Source organism: Typopeltis vanoorti, chromosome 21 (assembly GCF_054136105.1).
Source record: "Typopeltis vanoorti isolate ZY-2024b chromosome 21, IOZ_Tvanoo_1.0, whole genome shotgun sequence".
Classification (NCBI taxonomy): Eukaryota; Metazoa; Arthropoda; class Arachnida; order Uropygi; family Thelyphonidae; genus Typopeltis; species Typopeltis vanoorti.
The window spans coordinates 87,021,744-87,030,331 of NC_143569.1; positions in this window are offsets into that span (position 1 = coordinate 87,021,744).

The following is an 8,588-nucleotide window of genomic DNA, read 5'->3' on the forward strand; positions in this document are numbered from 1 at the left end:
CTCGCTTAACGCTATTAATCAATCTAGCAAGTAACGCGCGCTAAGCGAGATCGCGTTAAGCGAACACAATAAACAATAGGAATGATTATAATTTATCGATCAGCTAGCATAAATTTGAAAAATATATATATAAATTATATTTGAGGATAAAATCATCAAAGTTAATGAACATCTATTGCTTAAAATTTTATTTAATGTCTAAACATTTGATGGAGCTACGTTTTTACAAAAAAAAAAATGAAGTAAAAATGTTTGAATCGTGCTCGACGTTTATATCTTGCATTTTGCGATAGCTTTATCAAGATTTCGGCAGACTTCAAAGCTTCGTTCGATATCGGGATCAACATCAAACAAAATTTCATTAACATACTCAATATGATTTGAAAACTAGCTCCAGTTCTTTTGCAGTTATCTCCTTAGTCGTAACATTCTCTTCTTCTTCGCACTCCTTATCGCACTTCGCACTTCATAGAAGTGCGAACTTAACTTCTTATGCATGCTGTTCTTCTACTTCAGTGGTTCCCAACCTTTTTTCCACTTGTGTATCCCTTTTAAACCCATTTCTATAAATTGTATCCCTTGTTTTTAAAATAGCTGTTTTTAAATACTGACACTTTTGTTCAGTGCCTATCTTAATGTAAAATAGTGGAAATGAATTGTTTTTCCGCCATTGCTGATTATTTTTTGTGTACCCCTGAACGGCCCAGCACGTACCATCAGTTGGGATCCGATGTTCTAGTTGAAAGAAATCATTCTCGCTTGACTGTTCTGAATGGGAATCGAGCAAATTTCTCACATCTTCATTATCTACTTAATTAAATCCAAGTTCTTTTCCAATTATGCTGATTTCTTCAATAATGTTATCAGCTGAGTTATTAAAACGAAGGAAACCAATGAAATTTCGCATAATGTAAAAAATTAGCGTTAACTGATTAATCACTCGCTTAAAGCGGGAAATAGTATCATTTCACTCAATTGCGCTAACTGATTATCGCGCATATCGAATTAGCGTTAAGCGAGGTTTTCCTTTACTGTAATTGTTCCTTTGCACTCCTATAGTATAATATCATATACTTCGGCTGCGGCCAAGACATGAACTAAAATACTTTTGATTTATGACTCATTATTTTGATTCATCTTTTCAATGTAGTTAACGGTCTATCTCTCTGACGATATCTGCTTACGGATGAAATAAATTCTATATAATTTTTATTACATGTGTAAGGCGTGAAACTTACTTTATTAAGCAGACAAAATAACTGGTGTCGAGCGTAAAGATAGAGTATTTTTAATAAGGATAGAGAGGATAAGAGAGAGGGGGGGCGTGCTGCTAATGATATCGGATGACTTGAATCCAGTTAGAGTTGAGATGTATGATGGTAGTACTAGTAACAGTATTTCATGTGGCAGTGAATTTGAAGCCATCTGGTTTTAGCTCTAATAAGATCAAAGACATAGTAGGGTGTTGTTACAGGCCTGGTGGATCGGTTGCTAGTGATGAAGAAATGCATCACCAAGTATAGATGATGGTTGAAAAACGACAAACATAATGGAGAATTTTAATTATCAAACATTGATAGGGTAGCGGTAAAATCTCATGAGAAGAATGACACTGAATTTATTGAGCTGTTGCAGGACAATTTCCTCAAACAGAATGTAACAGAATGAACTCGAAATCAAAGAATATTACATTTTATTATAGTGCCAGAGGGGACGTTAAGTTAAAGACGTAATTATTCTGCCTCCGGGTGGTGACAGTGATCATGCGATACTCACTGGGGGATATGGCTTAATTTATAAAAGCTCCATTCAGAAAAGGCTGAACAACAAAGCACGACAAGATGAAGAGTATGCTGGGTTCTGAGCCATGGTATCAGTTGTTGATGAAAAAGATATCAACATTGCATGGGAAACATTTAAACAACACTTCAATGGTGCGATATCACAATACGATCATATAAATGAACAGAATATAAGTGGAATGGGTGTATACTCTAACTAAGCAAGAGATTAAGAAAAAAATTATGTGGAAAGAATACCATGTGCATGAGGATTATGTAAGTCATTAAAACTATAAGAAGGCGGCCAGAATAGTCAAAACTGCTGTACGGAAAGTTAAGTCCCAGTAGGAAAAGAAACTGACCCTGCAATCTAAAGAACAACCGAAACGAATTCTGTCGTTATGGTCAGTGCCGGCGGAAGCGGGCATGCAGAGCATGCCGTGCATGCGAGCACCGATACGAAGGGGGCGCCACCGCCGGGGGACGGTTCATAAGTTCATTTTTAAGAAACAAAATTTTTATCATAAAAACAAAAAATTCTTAGAATGATCAATATTAAAATAAATAAGGCCGGATACACCGAATAAAAATTTTTAAAATTGTGTATTGCCGCCTCTTTGATCAGTCGGCTGTTTACAATTTTGCAGCGAGAGCAGGCTAAATGCTTGCCTTCAGTATGTTGTGACTACTGCAGTCTATCTAAAGTGAAACGGTGAACATGCGCAGAAACGAATTTTCGTACAAACCATTTGTTGCTAGTTAACCAGTCATATGGTACGCATCTCAGTAGGCTACTGACAGCAGCTCAGTGCGGACTATTATTTCGTCTCTGTGTCGTGTTGTGTAATAATTTCTTTTGGGTATAAAATAGAAATGGAATCAAAAGTTTTAAAAAGAAAAAGTTATTCGGTGCACAAAATCGTAAGCGTCATGCTGCGAAGGAAGCAGATATTAAGAAACAAACTAGGGCTCTTAATAAATTTGTTAAAATATTCTGATGCAGATTGTAACCAACTTGATTCATCAGAAATCAGAGATGACGAACCATGAACATCATCCAGTTTGCATGAAAGTATTGTTGCAACTATTGAACAAGATAACAAGACACATGATTTAAGTGAAAAACAGTTAGAAGATTTACTTGTAGTTGACCACCGAACTAACACATTGTTAGCCTCTAAATTTAGAATTGGAAAATATTGATGAAAAATTACGAGTTGTTTTAATTGAAATGGGGCTTGTTCAAAAGAAAAATATAATATATCCCATACATATGATACATATGGCCGTACATTTGGCGACACGTATTATAATAGAAAAATGGAAAATGGGGAGCTCGTGCCAAGAACATGGCTCATTTATTCCGAAACTTTAAATTCTGTTTTTTTTGCTTTTGTTGCAAACTTTTCGCACCTACTGAATCAAACAGTCTTGTAGAAAGTTATAACGATTGGAGAAATGTAAGTACAACTTTGCATAGACATGAGACTAGTTTAACGCACATGAAAAATTTCTTAAAATGGAAGGAACTTGATAAAAATTAAAAAAAAAAAAAACTATTATTGATTACGAGACTCAAAGCACGTTTGAAATGGAAAAGAAACATTGGACGAGTGGAACGCTTGACTGAAATTATAAAATTCCTTGGTAGCCAAAATTTAGCTTTTCGCGGATCATCTGATAAATTATATGAAAGAAATAACAGCAATTTTTTAAAATTAGTCGAACTGTTTGCGAAGTTTGATCCCGTTATGGAAAAATCATGTTGAAAGGGCCCTACATCGAAACATTAGAGTACACTATTTGAGTAAAGACAGTCAAAATGAAATATTGGAAACTTTAAGTAATGCAGTCGGGGATACAAGTTTATTATCAATTCGAAAATCTAAATATTATTCCATAATTTTAGACTGCACACCTGATGCAAGTAAAACAGAACAAATGACCATTATTATTCGCTTTGTTTCCTGTGACAATGGAATTGTCAAGATCAGGCAAAACGTTTTAGGTTTTGTAGATATATCAGATTCCACAGGACGTGGTTCATGTGCAACAATAATGGAACAACTGGAAAAATGGAACATTCCCATTGAACACACGCGAGGTCAAGGGTATGACAATGGGACAAATATCAAAGGGAAAAATATGGTCTCCAAAATTTGCTTTTGAACAAACATCCTCGAGCTTTTTACGTGCCATGTGCTGCTCATACTCTGAATTTAAAGTTCGTAAAAAATTTAACATTGAAACAGCCATCAGAAACGCGATAGGAAAGTAAAATTAATGCAATCAGCCCTCTACATTATCAGTTAGGAGAAATTTACGATGCACTTTTTGAAATTTTATATAATGAAAATTTTAATAAAGAAACTAAGAATGAAACACAAACATTATGTGCTAAAATAAAGGACTACAAATTTATTTACTCTCTTATAACTTGGCATGATTTACTTAACAGAATAAACCCTGTGAGTAAAATGCTTCAAGACAAAAATATGAATATTATACTTGCTTTAGACTCTATCGAAAACTTAAAAATATTCTTTGATCAGATACAAATTTTAAAGAAGTTCTAAAAACGGAAAAATAACTGAGCAAAGATGAGGGTGGAGAACAAGAGTTTAAAACTGGTACGGAAGTTCGACGACGAAGGAAGACACGACAATTTGACTACGAGCGCCATGACGAAACGCCACAATCGCCTGAAGATAAATTGAGAGTGAATGTGTTTTATACACTTCTAGACGTTGCAATGTGTTCGTTAATAGAACGTTTTGAACAACTAAAAACATTTTATGATAATTTCAATTTCTTGTATAGATTACTACAAATTAATAACGAAGATTTACGAAATAATTGTGACGATTTAGAGATTCTCTTGAAGGACGGCGACAATAAAGACGTAAATGCAATAGAACTATATGACGAGTTATGTGCTTTCCGGGATATTTTTCGGAAAGATAATTTAAATATTCAAAACTCTTTCGATATTGTTAATTTTATTGTGTCCAATAATTTATCTTTACCTAACTTTTCAATTGCTTTAAGAATAGTATTAACCTTACCTGTTAGTGTAGCGAGCGGTGAACGTTCCTTTTCCAAGTTGAAATTGATTAAAACCTACTTAAGAACAAGTGGGTCACAAAAAAGGCTTGTTAGTTCGGCGTTAATAGCTATTGAAAATGATATATGTGCGGAATTAGACGTTAAGACCATTATTTCTATTTTGTGAATATGAAATCAAAAACCCTAAAATCTTAATTAAAAAAGTTCAAGTATATTTAGGTAATTTAATTTATTTTCGGTTATTCTGTAAAGATTTTATTTTTTGAATACTTATATTAAATGTTCTAATTATTTCTGAATTCATTACTTATTTACTAATCTATCTTGAGTTTCTTTTAATTTCCTAAAAGATAGTTCCACTTATAAAAATTATTTAAAAAAATGTTACAAGTTACTAAGAACTTAGTAACTAGTAAAATTCAAGAATTTTTTAAACTTTAGTTCAAATAAATGTTAACTTTAATTAAAATTTATTTTAATTTTGTTAGCGATTCGGGTCGGTGAGAAGGCTATAATCCCTGTGTCATTATATTCAATGATTAAAGGAAAGTGACTTTATCAAAATTTGCTTTAAATTTTGAGAATTTTTTGAATATTCGGGTTTATAACTATTATCCTGCCTAATCAACATCCCCGGTTCGTTACATTTAGCGAACCAACGTGTGGCTGTTTTGTCAAAAATTATTTAAGCAATTTCAAATAATTTAAATTTTTATTATCGTAAAAGAACCACACATGCCCGGATCGTTACAGGGGCGCTGAGATAGAAATTGCATGCGGGCGACAAAGACGCTAGCGCCGGCACTGGTTATGGTATAAGTAAAAGAAAGAATGAATATAAAAGAATGACTCATCTCAATTCAGACTGTATGCGGGTGACGGATTCATAAGAGATGACTCAACTAATGAGTCATCTCTTATGAATTAAATAAGACTTTTTGTTGAAAGCGATTACCCTGGTGTATGCAACATTGAGCTCACTGTTACCTCTTTACTGGATGAAGAAACTCAGGTGCATGAGGACAAAGTATTAGAGCTATCGCACAAACTGAATAAGAATTCAGCAATAGGGACTGATGGGATATCAGCACGGATGCTAAAGGATTGTTCAGTGAAATAGCTATTGCTTTGATCAAGATATATATAATTGGAGTCTCAGAAAAGGAAAGATTTTAAAGGAATGGAAAGAATGTTTGGTAATCTCATTTCACAAAGGAGATGCAAAGACTAATATATCCAGCTATCGATCTATCAGTATCTCTAGAGTGGTGGAGAAGAGTTGGTTAGGGCTCGCATTCAGAAATAGGTTGAGAGAGAATCTCTACTTTGCAACGAACAGCATGGGTTTACTAAGTAAAGGAAGGTCATGTTTTAGCATCCTGTCCACATTCTATAATAATATTGCCATTGAGTTAGACGAGGGGAATGGATACACCATAATACTTTTGGATTTTGTTAAGACTTCTGACAGAATATAGCATGGAAGATTGTTGCATAAATAGTAGAATTTGGCTTTGGATTATAAAATATTAACATGGATAAAATGACTGACTGACAGATATTGAAAAGTGGTATATGGGAGATATGAGTCTGCAAGATTACCAGCGTCACCATCTCTTTATATGGCGTATGGAGTGCAGATAGTTATAAGGACTTAAAACAACTTGGGCTTATGCAGAAGGATATAAAAGTGCTTTCCTTGAGGGCCCTACAGGGCACACTGATGGCATACTTCTCTCAATATGGTGAAGTGATATTTCCATTTTATTAAACTGGTGGCACGGCGTTGCCACCAGAGAATGACTACAATGATAACTCGAACAGGCATAGGGTAAAACACTTGTAAAGGCTTAGGCCTATATCAAGTCTGGACGAGATGTCTGGACGTGATGTGAGGATAGTACTGCCCATAACCAGTACAAAGATTTAAATAAATAAATAAAATAATAATAATAACCAGTGGTGTACCACAAGGATCAGTGCTTGGTCCACTGTTATTCAATCTGTGCTTTAATGACATTGAGAACAATTCGAAATGCGACTATTGGCTGATGATACAAAGATTGGTAGGGCAATCAGGAGTGCTGCTGATATGCAGTACTTGCAGAATGATTTGAATAAGCTGGAATTGTGGGCATGAAAAAAAGGATGTGAGGTCAATGGCAGTAAATGTAAGGAGTAAATCACTTCGGCATGATTAGATATCCAATGTCGTATTATGTTGGTGGTATTTTGCTAAAAGAAACTAATCAGGCTAGGAATCTTGGAGTGTGTTAGTAGATAGAAGCTGAAATTCAATGGCATATAGTATATTACCAGCTTGTTTTAGCGTACCCGCTATCCGACCAACAGGCTGCGGTTCGAATCCCGCCGTTTTGGCATGGACTGGAAGATGAATGTCATCGCCTGGTGTGAGACCACCGCCCTGCTTATTGGAGATCTGAAAAAGTCCATGTTTGGTCTCTAGAGCAGGATTTCTGGACTATGTAAAAAAAAAATCAGCTAACGCCTTTTTATTCCGTATATTGGGAGTAGGTGAGGCCGTTTAGTTCAATCTAACATTTGGAGACTGAGTGGGCAGTTCAATCTCCACTGACAACCAATCAGAGATAACTGGCCCAAGGCTATCACTAATTAAGCGGCACACAGTGAAGAGAGACGGCTCAGCAAGTGCCGCCCTCTCGTGGTCCCTAACCCTAACACAATATATTTAATGTCTTAAATAATGTGGGTTCTACGATCGATTTTCTTGAGTTTACCGGACGAAAAACCCGAGTTTCCGGGAGACAAAATCCGCTTGCCCGTGCCAGAGATCGACTAACTCGGGAACCGGTCAAAAAAAGGCTTAGAAATATTTCCTCTAGTCGACGGCTAGATTCGAAACACAGTCTTGCTTCGTGCGGTCAAGCGCCGTGGTATTCAAACGCGACATCCACTAGATATAATATATATAACTGATAAAAATAGAAAAAAATCCTTCGTCCATCCACGGTTCAAAATGTACTACAGGTTTAAAAAATAACCTTTCGTAGGTGGGAATAACAGAAAAATATTGCAAATACAACTCAAAAGATAATTTCAATGCTGAAACGAACGTTCACATGTAAAGATAAGGATGTCATTTTGCCTCTTTACAAAGCCTTGATAAGAGACCTCACTTGGACTATTGTGTGCTGGTCTGGTCTCCTGGTTTCCGTTGTGATTCTGATATATCAGAGACAATACAAAGGAGAGTGTTAAGAATGATATCAGGATTATGGAATACTGATTATGAAGACAGATTGAGAATTTGCAGGCTGCAGGCACTAGCAAAAAGGAGGAAGAAGGGAGATATGATTGAGACTTACAAACTTCTGAAAGGTACATGCCGGATTTCAGTTAATGGAATTTTTCAATTTATGGAGGGTGGGGAAAGGACGAGAGGACATCGTTGGAAGCTGAGAATGAATTCTGCTAAGAATGGGTGAAGGCTAGATTTTTCTCTCAGAGGGTGGTGTGTGATTGGAATAGGTTGCCATTGGATGTTGTGAGTGCAAGCAGCGTGAATGAATTCAAGAATAAGTATGATAGCTGGCGCTTGTAGTATGTGGCCTCCATCGATGAGTCCCTGACTTAATATTATTATTAAGCGAGACCTCCAGGTCTCTCTTAATAATAATAATAATAATAATAATAATAATAATAATAATAATAATAATAATAATAATAAAGTTTAAAATAGGTAAGTATATGTTGTACACC